This window comes from Calonectris borealis, chromosome Z (genome assembly GCF_964195595.1).
Source record: "Calonectris borealis chromosome Z, bCalBor7.hap1.2, whole genome shotgun sequence".
NCBI classification, from domain to species: domain Eukaryota; kingdom Metazoa; phylum Chordata; class Aves; order Procellariiformes; family Procellariidae; genus Calonectris; species Calonectris borealis.
In genome coordinates this window covers 81,998,819-82,016,784 of record NC_134352.1, presented here as the reverse complement: position 1 = coordinate 82,016,784, position 17,966 = coordinate 81,998,819, and the positions used below count along the sequence as shown (strand labels likewise).

The 17,966-nt window shown below is 48.2% G+C and overlaps 1 protein-coding gene across 2 annotated transcripts in view; it reads right to left on the bottom strand.

The window, feature by feature from the left end:
* LOC142075887 (SET-binding protein-like) overlaps positions 1–16,780 on the bottom strand; it is a 264,766-nt gene extending 247,986 nt beyond the window's left edge. Inside the window, exon 1 of one of the 2 annotated variants that reach the window (XM_075137941.1) lies at positions 15,664–16,780. The gene's annotated coding sequence lies outside the window, so the exon portion shown is untranslated. The remainder of the gene's footprint in view (positions 1–15,663) is intronic. The other variant, XM_075137940.1, reaches the window with a different exon arrangement.
* Positions 16,781–17,966: the final 1,186 nt, after the last annotated feature.

Sequence of the window (17,966 nt, the reverse complement as noted above, 5' to 3'; positions counted from 1 at the left end):
ACAATAACCCAGTGATCACAGCACAGAAAACATGGGTTGCCCTATGAATCAGGCAGAAGAGTTTCAAACTCCCTATTTCCCCACTTCCCAGGCGAGAGAGAGATGCCCTTGGCTGCCAGCTATTCTAGGGGGAACTCGGTTTTGGATAAATTATTCATTACACACTGGGCCAGGCATACACTGGCTGCAGCCCAAGATGCTCCCTGGGATGCTGGAAGTGCAGGAGGATCCACCTGGGTCTCTTGCAGGGCATATCAGGGACCCGAGTATTGAGGGCGATGGAGGAAAGCTAAACTCAATGTTTTCCAGAGTTCCTCATGCCCTTGGGTGCCGCTGCTCTGTGGCAAAGGCTTGGGCTGACTGCAGCAAAGACTTTTGCTCTCATCCTTTCAAATGTGGGCTTTCTTTAAAACATTGCAGATTGAACCCTTTGAGATGGAAGCACGCGTATTCAGTACCTTACAAAGTCTCGGCCAAAGTTAATGGGAGAAGCTGTGAATGCTCAACTGAGGCAAAAGACGTATCGCCTAATGACATAGAAAGGCTAAGCCAAATACCAAACATTTGGTTAAAAAAAAAATACACAAAGGGTGTTTTTAAAGGTGTTGAGGTGCTTTCACACACCCTCCCTAAAACCCCCCTTATAGCCACCCCCCACCATGGCAAAGCAGTTTAGGCTACAAAATTAACAGAAGAGCATCACAGAGAGAAACAAAGGTATTTTCTGGTAATTTATCAGAAAGAGCTCCCTGGTGGGTCAGAGGAGTATCACTTCTGGCATACGGAGAAGGAAACAAGAAGGCACTGCCAGGAGTAGGTGCTGGGGGTGCAGACCTACTCTTTCAGCAGTAGCTCCCTGCTAGATTAGCTTTGCTACACTGCCAAACCCCACCCCTTGACCAACTGCAAGCAAGATCTGAGCACAGCCAGGGATTTCCCAGGTCATTCTTAGTAGCAATAAACCGTAAAGGAGAAACAAAAATCATCTCGCTACCTATCACCAAATCATAAGAGCATTATCAGTGTAAACAACTCTACTTTAAAGCACAGCTCACCAAGAAAAATCACATGTCCTTGTACCACTGGCTTCTTTCTGCTTTTTAAAAATAGCTTGCACAAGCTTAAAATTCAAAAAGAAGTAATAACAAGCACCTTTTATTAGTTATAGATCCACATTTCCACTGGAGTATGGCCATGGGTCACTTGCCTGACCCTGACACATATGGCTACTAATAGAAAGTCCTAAGCATCATAGAGATCCATGAAATCATTGGGTGACCTCCACCCAGGTCTCAGCAGACACAAATTCAAATAAAGCTCCCATAAATAGCACAAGCTGACAGCCCAAGCAGGAAAAAAGAAAAAAAAAAAGAAAAAAAAAAAAAAAAAAAAAGGAAGAACTATCATGGAGCCTGAACTGCCATCTGGCCTTAGAGGTGGCTTCTGTAGCTCATAGTAGATAGAAGTACACCAAAAAACACCTTATGCTTCAGTTGCACATCTTCTGGCAATAGGGAGGAGACTCATTTCCCAGAGCTGCTGCCACTGGTCTCATTTAAGGTGATCTTGAAGAACTAACAGACCCAAGGTCTCCTGCGTGCCTGCCTTGACTCACCCTGCGGTCAGCAAGTCTCTCCATTTCACCACCTGTGAAACAAGGATGATGCTTACCTCATTCAAACCCATTGTAGGGTGGGTTAGTTAATGCCCTTACATAGTTTTGAACCCAAGTGTTTACCATGTGGTAGTCACTAATTACTAATGCAATTAGTACATTAAAGCCACCCAGCTGCAAGGAGCTGCTCCACCTAATTGACCAACCTTGCACCTTGCCTCTGCTTTGTGCCTATGGAGATGATGGGAGTCAGGGTTACCTTCCTCTTCCAACCTGTCCAATCAAAAAAAAAAAAAAAAAAAAAAAAAGGCCGTCCTATTTATCTGCCATTTCACATTGTTAATCTCCTTGGAGAGGGACGCAATGTACACATGCTCCTGGGCTGCAACACAAACACAAGGTGGTAAAAGCTCGGTGGTGCAGCATTCCAGGGAGTTACTGCTCTGGTATGCAGGCACGTACAATGGGCACTCTGTGTCGGCCTCCACCCACAGGCTTTTAACCTCTCTCGCTGCTGGTAAAAAAGAGCAAGCTTCTGGCAGAACAGCATCTAGCTCAGCAGGCAGGGCAGCAGGATGCGCCCGCAGCCACCGAGGGTCAGGGAAGGGACCACAGCCACCGGTGTAATGAACCAACCCCCTTGCGACCCTATGTCGAATGGGAGCTGAAATCAAACTCACAGCTCCAAGCTGGGAAGGGTCTTGCAGGATTTGAATAATTGGGTAATGTTTTATGGAGGGTGAATAAAGCACCAGGCTCCTGCTCCAAAGTCTGGTTGTGGGTCTTGGACCCAAGCTCTGGATCATGATGCCCAAATCCTCATCCCTGCTTGGCCGTGTGCCTCCAAGTCAGTAGAAACAAGCAACAGATGAGTAAAGTCATTGCATTACACCAGTGTCAGGCGAGTTCATGCCAAATCCACCTTAAAATCTCACTTAAAAATATTGGCCTCCTGTTCTGCTGAGAGCCTGCAGATGATGATATCACCAGACCCGCAGGTAGCAACAAATAACCCTGCGCTCAAACGCCACGCAGAATTAACTGGGTCATTGTTTTAGGTATCTCCTTACTCTCCTCCAGGGTTAATAGTTAAATGACTTGGGTGCAGGGACATTATACTCGTCTTTCTTGTTTGGGCAGGCTACCTGCACTTTGACTAATTAGGAAACCTCACTTCAGGCTTCTGAAGGTGTAACCTCTTTTGGAAACCTCCCCATCTCCCCTCTCCAGGCTGCCTGCGAGCCAAAAGCACTGAAGGGTCGGCGATGAACACTTTTCCTCCAGCAGCTTTTCTGCCTTAGTTGGCAATGTGCAGATCTGGAAATCTAGGGAGGAAACAGATTTTCCAGGAGACCTCTAGCTCTATTTTAAACACCCGAGAGATGGGGGCTGTCTAGACTTTTAAGTGCTCACCCAAACTGCCCTCCCAGGCCTCCGAGGCTCACCAGCATCAAGTCCCGTTCAATAAGCAACTACAGAGGCTTTTTACCATCCGAATTAAGCTCCCGGAGGAAAGTGTTACCGCTAGCAGGCTTCCTGCAGTCAAGTTAAATTTGAGGAGGATAATTCACAGGTGAATGACAACAAATTTCACAGAAGTTGGCATTAGCTCTTAATTAGGGAGAGATTCACGCTTCCTCTGATAAGTACTGAGAAATAATCAAACGCCTGCGCGCTCAGCTTTGCTAGGGCTGCTCACATGTTTCTTATCAGCTCCTCTGGGCACCTCAAACGGGCTTCTGGAGGCAAAGGCCTGAAGTACAAGACCTCCCTTTGGGTGATACTAGATGCCTCCCATTAAGGGTTCTGAATACGCTCCCTTCTCCTGCCTCAGGCAACTACTCATGCTTGCAAGTACTCAGATACCAGGGCTATAAAGTGATTAAACTGAAAATTTGCTGAGGACAAAAACAGAGGTGAGAGCCCACAGCAGGGGGGAGAAATCCACCTCTTTGGGATTCTCTATGAAGTGAAAGTGGGCATAACACTTGGCATGGCTTTTGCCTTACGCACAGGAGCTGCTGCTCTGATTTGCTCAAGCCCCAGGAGCACCAGCGGAGAGCTCGGAGCAATTTTAAAAGATGCTGCTCAAATCCCATAGTACACTAATCCCAGCCATGCCCATAGCTACTGAGACTGCTTTCGTTTTATCCATAGAGTCCAAAATGCCTTAAGAAAAAAATTTGTGTTGAACAGGTTCAAGTGAGGGGAAACTGAGGCACAAGTCTGAGAGTTTCATAGTGAATGTGAAGTGGAGCCCACATCTTCTCAACCTCACGTCTATAATGTTGTCTTTGGATCTCACATTCTCTCATGTGACATATAGTTAAATCCCTAATCCCTGCAAAATATCAGAAATCCTGGAAGCCTCTTTACACTCCATCTTTTTAAACCCATTTGCCACAAAGCACTGGAGACTATACAGCAATATTTAATGATGAGATATCACCTTTCACTCCAAAGACTCCCGGGTTGCTTCCTCGATTATATATGCCACCGCTGAAATGCAGCTGCCTCTGGGGCAGAGGCCAATGGACAACCCACATTACACCCGAGGGAAAGTTTTGGTCAGAAACCTGCTTTTATGAGAAGTGTCAGTGAAACTTCAGAATCCATCACGGGACATAAAAAACCAACAGCCTGGCATGCAGCAAGCTGCACTGAACTCAGTTAACCCACATTAGGAATACCAAAAAAAAAAGTTCCAACCTATTTCTTCATTATTGCTTTGCAAAAAAACCCCTAGGAATTTCAAGCGTGGTTGTGGTCCCGGTCTGTGCACTGCCAGACCACCAGCAGCACAAGTTTGAATCAGATCAGGAAGAGGCATCTGATCACACTTCTATCGAAGGGACCAGAATACATAAGATGGGGGTGAGGACTTTCTTCATGCCAACTTAAAGGTCTTTCTAGAGGATGGGTAAAACTTGTGAGCCCATAAAGCCAGCGTGATGCAGACAAGTGACATAGTATGATGCAATATGAAGTTTGCTGGGATAAAATTAAGCCACCGCAATTTTTTTTTTGAACAAATTTGAACCAGGAGAATGAGTTTATACTGGATCAGTATCATGCACCGGTAGCGTATTTAATCTGCCACTCAGAGCCCTGGAGCTAGATTTATCGCATCTTTGGACCACAGCCTCAGTTACTTCCTGTGGCCATGATACTCTGAAAGAACAATCCAGCTTTGGCAGGGAGCTGGAAAAATGACTGTGACAGCTATTTTCCATCCACACTATAGATCCCATAGGAAACACTCTCTCCCTTTCCCCTGTCTTGCGTCAATCAGGACAGAAACAAGGCAGAAGGACTTCCCCTTCAAGCAAAACAAATGAACATCATCTCTTAATAAAGAATCGGAGACGGCGTGGTGATGTCTAAATCCCAGCTGGACATAGCCGTGAGGATGGTGACCTAGATGATCCTATGCTGGGTAGCGTGGTGGACTGGATGATCTCCAGAGGTCCTTCCAACCCCAGACATTCTATGCTTCTGTGATGTATTTTTTGGTCTCCCTGCAGTGCTGGGCAAATTGGTCTCTCTACTGCATGACAATTTTAAGCACACTGCTAAAATTCCCATCCATAAGATATACCTGGATATAGGCATGTATAAAATAGACGTGAATATACAATAGATACAGTACTAGATCCTCAACTGATATGAATAATTGCGAGTGGAATGACCATATATGAATGCCTGTAATCCACAGATTATTTATCAAACTAACTAACTAACTAAGGCATGTGATTCATTAATAGGGTGAGTTAGATGCACAGGGGGTTACACAGAAGAAGGGTGGTTCCTCTCCGTGTGGTCCCCCTGCCTCCAACACTGCTTTTGTTCCAGTCCTTCCACCTCTGCGTCTGATTTTGCATGGGTTATGTGAAGGCTTTCTCTGAAGGGAAGGGATGCAAGCTCTCCCAGGTGTGGTCTATCCACATGAAAACAAGGAGCAAGGATTAATGGCAGTGACCAGAACAACAGCAGAGTGTAATCTTCACTCGTTTCCATCAGATTGCCCTGAATCTAAGCGCTACCAGACCTCTGCACCTCCACCAGCGTGACTGAGTAACGCTGACTGATGGCTTTGCCTCGGCGTGCCCAAGCTTGGCAAAGGGAGCCAGGAAAAGCCACACTGGAGGGGAAAAGACAAGATAACCCAAAGATCTCCCACAGCCAGATGAGGCTGCAAGCATCCCTCCCAAGATAAAGAGACAGAAATAAATGAGAGCCTAAGCATATCCTTAATTACGGAGGCATGTAAGTGTGCACATTACACATGTGTGTATCTGTCTTCTCAACATAGAGACATTAAGAGTAGATTATGGAATCATATTTGACTCCATAATTAGGTTTGAGACTCCATAATTAGATCAGATAGTCACCTTTCTATGTAAGTAACTAACTATCGTACAGCGCTGAAGGGAGGGCCAACTGAATGATTAAACAACTGACACGGCCATAAATCACAAGACCCATAAAAGCAATACTGCCCAAGGTACAGCTGTGGCAACAGCCAGCGTAGCAAAGCACCCATCTGCAGTAGGAGGAGAGATGCCCATCATGTTGCCCAAGGACTTTTACAAGCTCCTGCTTAAGAACTGTGCCAAGGTTTTATAAATCTACTCACTCACAACCTAAAGCTGGGTGCTGGGGAAGGGGGTACGGTCATCAGACCTGTAAACACCTCCTCAGGCTGACTTCTGGTCTCTAAAGGACCAACCTCATCCCATTTGTGCCCTCCAAGACAAACGCTGCTGCAGGACTGCTATAAAGCTGGGCTCGGTTCGCTGGATTTACATCTCTGAATCAAGGAATAGTGTTTGATCCCAATAGAATCAAGAGTTGGGGTGTCATTTTCACCCATCACCCTTGTGAAGATTAGGCCTCCAGGACACTAGAAAACAGAATGAGATGCCAACTGTGCTCCAGTTCATTACAACACAAAGAGCCAAGCCAGGAGATTTGCTTACGTCAGGCCAACACCAGGTTGCTGAGCTCCCAGACCAAGCATCATCACTCTCGATGTGATGTATAATCAAAGGTAACTCCTGAGATGATCCAAGAAAATACCCCGAGCACTCTGCTGGGTGCAGCAGTGTGTGCCACTACAAAGATAAAACTTATTCCATTAACAACAGCCATAAAACTATTTGGGGAAAAGCGTCAACGTGCACGAGAAGGGGACGTCAAATGCTTACTCCGTTCTAGCCAGCTTTTGCCAAGCGCGCCATCCTGGAGGTAGTGGCAGCCACTCCAGGCTACAAATGGAAATTTTTATGAGTATTTAGGGAAAGGTTATTGGCACAGAGACCAGCCACAGAAAGCAAAACCCTGCACAATTCCATCATCTGTGTTACCAAACTTTCCTAGATCGACTCTGCTCTTGGAGAGCTGCCATCAGACACAGTAGCCTCCTTCTAACACCGTTGTGGTAGGGCAATAATCTCTTCTCCCTCTGATCAAATATTTCCCTCTGCACCCTGAAACGTGTGGAAAATGATTTCTCTCTATAAATCATTAACGAGAGGTTTGTTTTTATTTACTGCTGCTGCCACGGGACTCCTTCTTCCTCCTTCCCCCCCACCCCCCTCCATTATTTCATTTTCGCTTGCACAAGTGCCAAATACACCATCTTTCCCTCCCTTCAGGAAAAACAAAGAAATAAATAAAATAAAACAACACATCTGATAGGGAATGCACTAGGTCTTGGCTCAGCATCCATTCCTCAAAGCCGTAAGTGATGGCACAAGGAGGACCAAAAAGGCTTCGGTCCAGGATCTATCCTGTGCCCAGTCTAGAGCTTGTACAAACAACACATCCCATATTACTCAATTCTGCATGCTTCAAATGAGACTGGGAATAAGAAAGGTTGGATTTTGTCCATGCAGGCTTGCACTGTGTGTTTCCATGCTGAGTAAGCAGTGGTGTCTTGCTTGGTGCTATATAATGGACCAAGCATCCCCAGCATCAAGGCGAGGGATTGTGGGAAAATAGGGCATTCAAAGGGCATGCAAGAAGAAGAGCAATAATTTGGGGTATTTAGGGGAAGGCATTGAGACTGCTTTGCCTTGCAGAATGTATCAGTCTTTCGGCTTTGAGGGAGGACAGACAAACAAAACAAGAAATACCCTTAAAGCCTCATAGATTGCAGAAGAAAAAGCAGGAGGCAAAAGCAGCGCAGGACACAAGTGGATGCGGCTGGGTGCGCACAGGGCAAAGAACAGCTCACGGTGCCGGGACAGCGACGTCAAGAGGCATAAACGTTAGTCGGGAGCGTGCCGGTGGGAAGACCCAAGGCCAGGAATAAAGGCAAGATAACCGACAGCTGCTATGGGCAGAGGAAAGGAGTAGCTTCGCCTCTAATGAGGCTGAAGAGGAAGCGGTTACAGAAGTGCTGGGAGAAGTTGAGTCAGACAGGAGATAAGAGCCTGCTGAGTACCTGCACACCCGAAAGGCCTTTCCAGCTGAACCACTTCATTGTGCTCTTTGTGCGGCATTGCACACATTAGACTTTCTCCAAGGTGGCAAATAGAATGGGGAGCACCAGATTCACGATTCAAATCTCTATTCAAGCAGGACCAGGACTTTGGATTGTTATTGCCTTATAATGCCACTGACTTCAGGAGGATGGGGTCAGAATCTGGGGGAAATCCAAGGTCAAGGCAATCATGAGTGCCCCGTCTCTCCATTGATGACATACAGGTCTCTCTCTCTCCTAATCTGAGTCCTTCACTTAGGTCCCAACCAAGCAAAGTTTGGTCTGTGGGCTCTGATGGGGCAAGAGACCCCTGAATGAAGGCATCCATACCACTGCTCCCCAGCTGGAGGTGGATGCAGGTTTGAAGAGGGCTCCAGTCCCTACCTAGGGCCACGCTGCAGCTTATTGTTATTTCAATTGTGGTTCACGCTATTTTTTTCAGAGGTTCTCCTCAAGGGCCCTGGGAGGTCTGTTCACTGAGCTAAGCCTGAAGAAAATGTTCTGGCCTGAAAGCCACACTTAAAAGGCAGCATGTTTTAGGAGGAGATGTGTCTTCATCTCTGATAAAAAGATGGAGGAGTAGGACCAATCTTTCTGTGACTACCTCCCATGACACAGAACTGGGATCTAACGTAAACCAACACCTATAGCAAATGCCATTTATGACACTTATCCAGCAGGATTTGTAGGGACAGTGCCACTCTCTTTAAGCCAACAGACTAAAAGATTTTGATCAACGTTAGGATGCCTACAATGACACTTTTAATTTGTCATGGCTTCAGAAACCATGACCTCCATTTTTTGGTCCCCCTCACACACCAAAAGAAGTCAGAGGCCTTCAACAAGCCCAATGTTTATATCCATTTATCAGCTCAAAGTCTGGCAGGTTAAACCGCTGCCCTGTTTAAAAGCCTATGGTTAGAATAATTTAAAAAGGAAAAGTGTTTCCGCTTCTTCCCCCACTCTCACTTTTTCTGAATAAATTGGGAAAAAACAAAAAGGAACAACTGACAGCTGGAGAGAATTTACTCAACCTTTCAGGAAGAAAATTGCCATCAAACAAAGAGAAACATGACATTTTTCAGCCCATTAGGTGAAGGTTTATGGAAGTTACAAGGATGTGAATATATGGGTTAATATTTTAAACTGTTTTGCAACCTTAGGAATAGTGGGCATGTATAATAACACTTTGCCCAGATGCCTGCTATAATACTTTGCATGTATACAATCCTGTTCAAACACTTACTAAACTCCCCCAGTTAAGCTTCACGTCTCTGATCCCTTCTGAAAAAGAACTGAAGAATTCAGTAGAGATTTATTCCCCTGTACAGAATTCTATTGAATCCCCACCACAGAGCTCCATAGGAAGGCTTTAGAGAGAAAAAGAAAAAAAAAAAAAAAAGAAGAAAAAAAAAGGAAAGAAAAAGAAAAAACTACAGGAAGGATTTCCTTGTCTAGCAAACTAATAGGATTTCAGAGGAGTTTCGGTGGAAACCCCATCGTATTCTCCAAAGCCAAAAATTTAGCAAGCCTCAAGGAGAGAGGTAGGCATGGATCACAGCATCGCTCCAGAATACGCTGGGTCTGGAAACGCACAGGGAAGTTAGGCCAGTGTCCAAGTCTCAGAAATCACATCAGTAGGATATTCAGGATATGTGGATTCATATGGAGGAAAGACATGCCTGTAACGACTTGCAGCTTGACCTCTGGTTTGAGTATCATCATTTTCTCCCTTCCATCTTAAAACCAACTTCCCCATCTGCTAAAATACCGGGTCAGAAACAGGGTGATTCATTGTATACATATATATCTTTCAGTTTTAAAGGTTAAGGCTAACAAAAATTTCAAAGTAACATAAAACCTCAGGCTTCCAATCTTTAACCCATCTCTAATTTTGAGGTATTTAAGTGAGTCCTGGGTTACCCCATGCTTACCTACCACATATTCTTCTGAACAGCTTTCCCAAACACTGTTACAGGAGATACCGTACTACAGTAGAGGAAACTTTGCTCTCATCGCTGCCATATTCATAGAGCCCTTAACTGCCCAGAACTGCACAGCAACCCTTATAACTCCTTCAGAGGCAGTGAGAAGCTAAGTAAGTCACCCCACAATGGCATTTAGCCACAACCCCAGCACCCCACTCTGCCAGGCATTTGCATCCCAATATATCACGTACTGCACAGCCCAGCCTTGGGCCATGTTGTTCTTTGGTATTCACTGGAGCAGGTCAGAGCCTTGCCACCACCTTCTGACCTCGTGTTTGCATGGAAATTGGTCTCCTCCTGCATGGCTTTTCCACATATTGAGCTTACTTTCAAAAAAAATGCATCAGACTCACCAGCCCTACATAGGGAGGACAAGTCAGGCTCATCCTTACCATCTGCACAACTCCTTTTTTCCCTGCAAGACCCCTGTGCTGGTTGGACACATATAGGAGTCCCACCACTGTCCCCACTCATAAGCAAGAGTAAACCTGACCCTGGGATCTGTGAGCAACACCAGTGTCTGTATTTCCAGAGCAGTTCTCTGGCCACCTTCCTGTTTTGTCCTCTGTGTTTCAGCCCCATCACTTTCCCCTTCACATCTGAAGTCAACAGAGTCATCGTCACACACTGGCAGTGGCGTATGGGTTCGGTGGAGAGGCAGCTGGGCAAAGATCATAGAGATACAGAGGCTGAGATCTTGCAAAGATCCCCAGCTAGTTTGGGAAGTAAACTAGAGCTGTAAAGACCATAATCAAGCCTGGATTAAATCCTCCCAATCCTCAGGGTGTTTGAGGACCTTTTAGAGAGAGAGGTGACTAACCTGAAAACTCTTCGAAACTTTCAATTTCATAAAAGACAACAAAAGCCTAAATGAAATAATGTCAGAAGATTGCTTTTCATATCCAGCTGCCCCACAGCTTACAGTAAAAGCTCATCATTGCGTTTGGACAATCTGTGCTGTAAGTAATCTAACTCCAAGAGGGCAAAATAGCCCCTAACTCTGCTCCCTTTCAAGAGCTGATAAACAGAAATTACCACCCCCTACTTCCTTCACACATTTCCTCAGCTCTGAAAGACAAGTTGCATTATTCTCTGACTGCTTTTATTCAATTTAAGAAATGGTTTTGCCTTCCTTTTTTTTTGCCCTCACCTATTTATCCCCCTCGCTTTGCTCTCTCTGCAACCAGTTAAACGTGAATGCAGAATCCGCGTCCCTGTTGGGGAGCTGCACTTGTTCCCAGCATCCGGCAGATCTGTAAGCAGGTCCGGAGCCACAATGTATTTCTGAAGCCACATCAAACGAAGCCTTCACGTTAGGAGAAGGAGAAAGAAACCATCTCTAAGGGTTTGAGTGCATCTCAGAAGCAATTGTGCTAACAACAAGCGCTTGCAACCTGATTTTGTGCCCGTATCAGAAGGCAAAGCAGTCCCAACCTCAAAAGTTTGGAAAGCATTTTCAGATCTGACAGTCCCCCCAGGCTAAAACCTGGAGTTGAGGGGTTTTAAAGCCCATCTTTAATCAGGATGACAATTTCCTAAAAGGATGAGTCATTTTATTTCCTCAACAATAATAACGGGAAAGAAAACTCTTTTTTTATCAAGTTGGAAAGAAAGTAATGAGAATAGAACCTATAACAGCAGCAAAACCAGTCCCAGTAGAAACCACAAGCCCTGCAGCAAAACACTGGGAACTTTCTCCGCTAAAGTTCTCCCACAGACTCTCGCCTTTCTTGCTAGGCTTTGGACTAGCTCTAAACCTTGGATCGCTGCTGCCCTAAAAGTGCCTGGGCTTCCCAGCAACGAGGCTAGATTTGCCATGGGTTTCATCTGACCACCTATTTCTTTTGTGCACAGATTTGATGCCCTTCTCTCATCATCAAATGCATCCTTAATCGTGGCACTTAACACTCTCAAAACCCTGCGTGCCTGCATGTTATGGTAGGCAGAAATGACACGCTGAATTCTCTGAACATGGCTTAAATCCTATTCAATTGGCCCTACTGTGGGCCATGCATCATGGAGCACATTTTGGCAGTTATTAATGCTGCCTTTCAACATCATCGCAGACCCACAGATCATAGATACTCCAGAGATGGGTAGTTAACGGGGAGTAAGAAAGACCGCCTAGGCATACGGTTAAACAAATCAGTCATCAATTCACTGGGAGAGCTTTCATTTCCATCACAGCAATCTGTTGGATCCCCGAACTGTTTTTACGTGGTTCATTAGACAATAGCCTTTCTTGCTACTAGTTGGGTCAAGAGTCAAAATTGCTGTGTAATTGCAAGCCTCCGAGCACAAGGCAAGAGTTTTTCAGTCCTGGAGGGTGTTGTCCAAAGGGGAAAGAAAACAGAAGGGAAAGATTATGTGTGAGCAATTGAGCCCTACTGAGAGGGCAAAAAAAAGTCACTGAAACTGGGATTAGCCAAATCTTGTAACGGAAAACAAGAGTCCTGTTGGTAAGCTGGCACTTACACCTAAGAGATGTGTGTGCCGGGGAAAAGGAGCTCAAAGGATGGGTCGAAACAGGCCAGAAGAGGAGATTAAGCAGCATCTGAAGCCAAAAACCAATGGTTGGACCTTTTCAAGCTTTTAACTCCTTGGGTTCATGAAGCACATGGTGATAGCAGTTATTAAAAAAGAACAGTTCCCAACTTAATCAAACTACATTATTGGAAATGATATTGAGGAACCTCGGTGGACAAACCCAGTAAATATCAACTCAAGCTAAATAGCTCAGTTATGATTATTATTAATAATAAATCATGGCCACTGTTTCTTTTGTTTGCCAACAAATAGCATAGTTTATGACTCTGCACAAACCTAACACACCATTTTATTATATTTCAGAGAGTGCATCCTCTTAAAATGATAATGTGTTAATAATCTGTGCTGGGCTTTTTGGCAGGAACCAAAGAGCTCAAACAACTTGAAATAACATCAGCAAAAAATTATTTATTCCCCATCCCTAGTTGCAGAGAAAACAGAGGTTTTCTTGGCTCGGTTACTTCTCAATAGATTTCTGGTTTCAATTAAAACTTTGAGTCTGAGAAGTTAAAAAAAAAAAAGCCAAAGCCAATAAGAGATGGAAGAGAAGTCTCCATTCACTGAGTGTTGCTGCTTCCCCCCCCGCCCCCCGCTTTTACATAACCCTTCTGAGCTAAAAGCAGAGATTAAAGTACAACTACATTGTTTGGAGGGTTTTTTCTCCTTTCAGCTAAAAACCAAATGGAGATGAAAAAAGTTTCTGCTTTGAGTGGAAAGTAGGTTCAGACTGAGGGGAGTAATCTCAGTGAAGGCCAAGGAAGCGCAGGAAGGTGTGCGTGAAGCAGCCACTTGCGCATTTTCTCCGATAGGCATTTTTTTCTCCCGTTTACGATAAAAGGTCCTAGACACTTGTTTCCTCAGGTTCGTGCTATCGCTGCCTAACGTTAGACTGCCGATTATATCATTACTGTAGCCTGCACCAAGTTAGTCCTGGCTGCAGGGGCTGTCGGATCAATAATTGTTCCCATTTGGGTCCATAATATTCAACACGGGATTGGATTTGCCAGCAGTCCTTTACCCCTGAAATCCTCCTGTCAATACGAAAAGGATCGGATTACTTTCCTCTGACAGCAGAGGACTAGCAGGCTCAGCGCTTTGCTCGCCCCGCACATCCTTTGCGGTTTGACAGGCGGACATAGAAGGCAGCACGGCGGGTCCCCCCCGGCCCGGCCCGGCCCGGCCCGGCCCCGCAGCTAATGAAACACCTCTGTTTGCGGGGGGAGAAGCCCTGCCCGGCTTCCCCCTTTATCCCCCCCTCCATCCCTCCCCGCCGGCCGCATTTGCTTGTGGCGGACTCCTCCCAGTGCCCGGCTCGGCTCGCCGAGCTCACGGCAGCCGCCGGTCCACACCCCCAGCCCGGGGAGGGGGCATCGCCACCCCACGGCACCGGGGTGGGTGGGCAGTGCCCCCCCCCGCCTCCTCCAGCCACCTCCCCATGCACCCCCCCACCATGCACATCCCTCCTCCCCCGCGGGGAAGCCCCCCTGCATCTTCCCTTGCAAACCCGCCCGGGGACCGGGGACCTGTCCGACGGGGGGTGGCCGGGCAGGGGGTGTCCCCCCCCCCGCCCCGACCACCGCAGGCGGCCGCTCCCCGGGTCCGGCTCCCGGCAGCGAAATGCCCTTTTAGCATCAGGCGTCAGGCCCGAGATTATCAGTGCCGTTTATTTGAAGCGGAAACGAATCGGAAATCCTTCTCTCAACTGCCGTTTTAGACACATAAATATACACAGGCAGCGCAGGGGACCGGCAGTGCCCGGTGTGATGCACACACACACGCACACACACGCACACGCACGCACACTCACACTCACATACTCACACCGGGAAACAAGGGGAGGGGGTCCCCGCCTCGCCGGAGGGACCTGATTTCCCGGGAGACCCGGCGAGGAAGGGGTGTGTGTGAGTGTGTGAGTGTGAGTGTGAGTGTGTGTGAGTGTGAGTGTGTGTGCACGGAGGTGGGCAGGGAGCCTTGCGCCAGGGCTGGAGTTGACAATAGCCGCCCGCAGCTGCAGGCTGCGTTTTGCGGCCCCCCCCTCCAATACAAACACACACCCCCTCCCTCGATAATATCGGCGATATTCAAACCGCCCAAAGCTGAACTCCAATTCCACCCGGGGAAGGGGAGAGAGGGGCCACCGGGGTCCTGGGGGCGGCAATCACCGGCTTATTAATAACCATTATTAACGCGCCTCACTTCGCCACCCAGCCGGGGGGAGCGGGGGGGTCCCGCATTACTAATTACCCCCTCCCCTTCTCCACCCACCCCCCCCCCAATATGCTCCTGCAAATCGCCGCTTTTCGGGGCTGCGTGTCCTTTTCAATGTCACAACAAGCGCGGGGCCGTGGCGGCCGCCCCGGGGCAGCGGCTCTCCGCCCCCCCCGCACCCCCGCCCCGCACCCCGCACCGCCGCGGACCCCCGCGCCCACGCAACACACGCACACACACTCGCACACACACACACACACACACACAGAGACACACGCACACACACTCTCACACAAATCCCCATAAGGTTACAATGTTGCTCTCTAGCTCCACTTAACCTGCAATTTACGAAGCGGGGGGGGTCTCCCCCCCTTCTCCTTTCCACACGCACACACAGAGCTGCCACCTACCCCCGGCACCGTCGGGAAAACACATACAGGCTACCAAAGGGGTTGGGGGGGGAGGGAAATAAGGGGGGGTAAATACATTATGCAAACTCCTAAAAAAATTGCAACCCCTTCCCAGCAGCACGGTCTTCCCCCCCCCCCCAACCGCACACATACACACCCCCCCACCAGCCACAAAGCGTGGGGAGGGAAGGGGTCGGAGGGGGAGAGGAGGACTCGCATGCATTGCACAGCGGAGAAATATTCCCCCCCCCCCAAATAAATAAAGCCCTTTCCGCGCCATTGCAAAGTCACAACACGAAAAAAAGGAGACGACATTAACTTTTGCATGCAGAGGGGAAAAAGGGAGGGGGGGGAAGGGAAAAGAGAGGGGGGTAAGACCCTCCCGCAATCCGGATCATCAAGACAGACCTTTCCTCGATGGCTCAGGTTTTTTGTTGCTTTTTTTTTTTTTTTTTTTTTTTACTAACCCATATCCCCAAAACGGCAAGCGGGGGCTTCTTAGCAGCTTCCTCTTCTTCTTCTTTCTTCCTCCTCCTCCTCCTCCTCCTCCTCCTCCTCCTCCCTCGGATTCCCCCCTTCTTGTCTCTTCTCTTTTAGATCCCGGTTTCAATCCCTCGCCACAGCCCCCAAAGGTGCTTTTGCTTGTGTTGCGGCAAACCCATGGCGGTGTTCATCTGTCAGATTAGGGGAGCGCACGGCCGCGCAGCACACGCAGAGCGGAGAGGGAGGAGGGCGGGGGGGGAGGAGGGAAGGCACCCGGGGAGAGGGAGATGGACGGACAGACAGACGGATAGATAGCTCGATAGATAAATGATAGATAGATAAATAGAGCGAGATAGAGCGAGAAGGGGGGAAAATGGCGTCTTGGAAGCCGGAATCCCGGAGTAAATCAAATTAACACGCAACACCCAGAGCAGTCCCGGCTAATTTTAGCAGGATCCAAAATAAAATGAAAAGGAAAAGGGGGGTGGGAAGGAGGAGAAGGAGGAGGGGGGGTGAAAGAAAGGAGGAGGGGGGGAAGGAGGAAAAAAAAAGGGGAGAGAAAAAAAAAAAGAAGAAAAAAAAAATCAATGCACTGGATAAAATCCTGGATTTGAAATCGATGGAGCTTGTCTCTGTCTCTCTGGCTCTCTCGCTTTTCCTTTTCTTTTCCTTCTTTTTTTTTTTGGAAGGGGGGCTTTTTTTGCTTTCTGTTTGTTGTTGTTAGTTGTTTGGGGGCCTTTTGAAGGGGGGCGAGGGGGGAAGCGTTTTCGGTTTTGCTTTTCCCGGCGAGGAGTTTAAAAAAAGAAAAAAAAAAAAAACAAACCACGAAAAGAAAGAAAGAGCAAAACCCCGCGACGAGAAAAGGGCTGCTTTGGCGGCGAGGAAGCTGTTCCCTTTATTCCGGCTCTCGTCTCCGGAGCGGGCCGGTGCTGGTGCCGGAGCTCCGGCGGGCTGCGGGGCTGCGGCCGCCCGCTCCCCCCGCCGCGCCGCCCCGCGCCGCCCCACGCCGCCCCACGCCGCTCCGCGCCGGGCCGCGCCGGGGGAGGGCAAAGGGGAGGCGGAGGGGGAAAAAACACCCCCTTTTCCTAACGGGCACGGGAGCGATGCTCACAGACACACAGACACACACCCCCCCCGCCCTCCGCGCTGAGAGTACAGTCTCGGAAAGGGGGCGGCTGGGGGCTGCTTTTTGCTCCCCGCTGGATTTTCCTTTCTCTGTCTTTTATTTTGTCTTTTGGTCTGGTTCCCCCCTCTCTCCCTCTCCCTCCCTGCAAGGGGCGGCGATTTGTTTAAGCAGATCTGGGAGCTGATGGCTCCGTCTTTCTCTTTCCCCTGTTTCGCTCGCTCGCTCCCCGAGTCCTGCAGCACTGGGGCGGGCGGGGGGGGGATAAATGGTAATGATCAGGCACACACACACACACACAGACACACAGACACACACTCGGTGTGGCTGCAATGCTCAGCCCTGGGTTAATGTACTCAACAGTGCCACTACCTGACACAACAGCAGCAGTGATGGGGGCAGGGGAGAAAAGGCGGAGAAGGTGAGACTCAGGTTAGTGGTATTTATCCCACTCCAATCTCTCCCTCTCCCTCCCCCCCCCCCCCCCCCCCATCCTTTTCACAGCGCAGTGCCCTGTGCAGGAGATTTTGGGGGTCCAGTGACTACTGTTCAGACCTGAGGTGAGGAATCCCTCTCTGGGGCTAGGGGAGACCAGCAAGGACTCCCAACACCTATTTTAAGGATAAAAGCCCCCCCACACCTTTCAGTAAGAAGCAGTAACAGTGCCCAAAATACAGCACAAATTCAGCTCCGGGCCAGTGGAGCTGTGCAAAATCCAAGTCCTTGGGCTTTTATTTTCCCACAGTTGCTCTGCCAGCGGTCTGGATGACGCTGCCATTTGGGTTGCCAGTTTGGCAAACCTTTACTCACAGGAGTAAATTGTTGGCTTGCCTGAGTAATCACACAGGTGATGAAGAGGAACCCCCAGAAAAGGGAAGGTTTGTGGGATGGAGCTGTGGAAGTGTATTTACAGGTGAAGGTAATATTGGGGGGGAGTAGGGAGTACCCCCCTGGGTATCTCTGCATGTTTGATCCCTTGCAGAGATGGTGCCACAGGGATCCCTGTTCCAGACTGTTGCAGGAGGCTCGAAGCACACCGAGTTTCTCCCTTTTGCTCTGGGACAAACGGTAACTGCAGGCCATCATCCAAGTGATCTGAATTCAG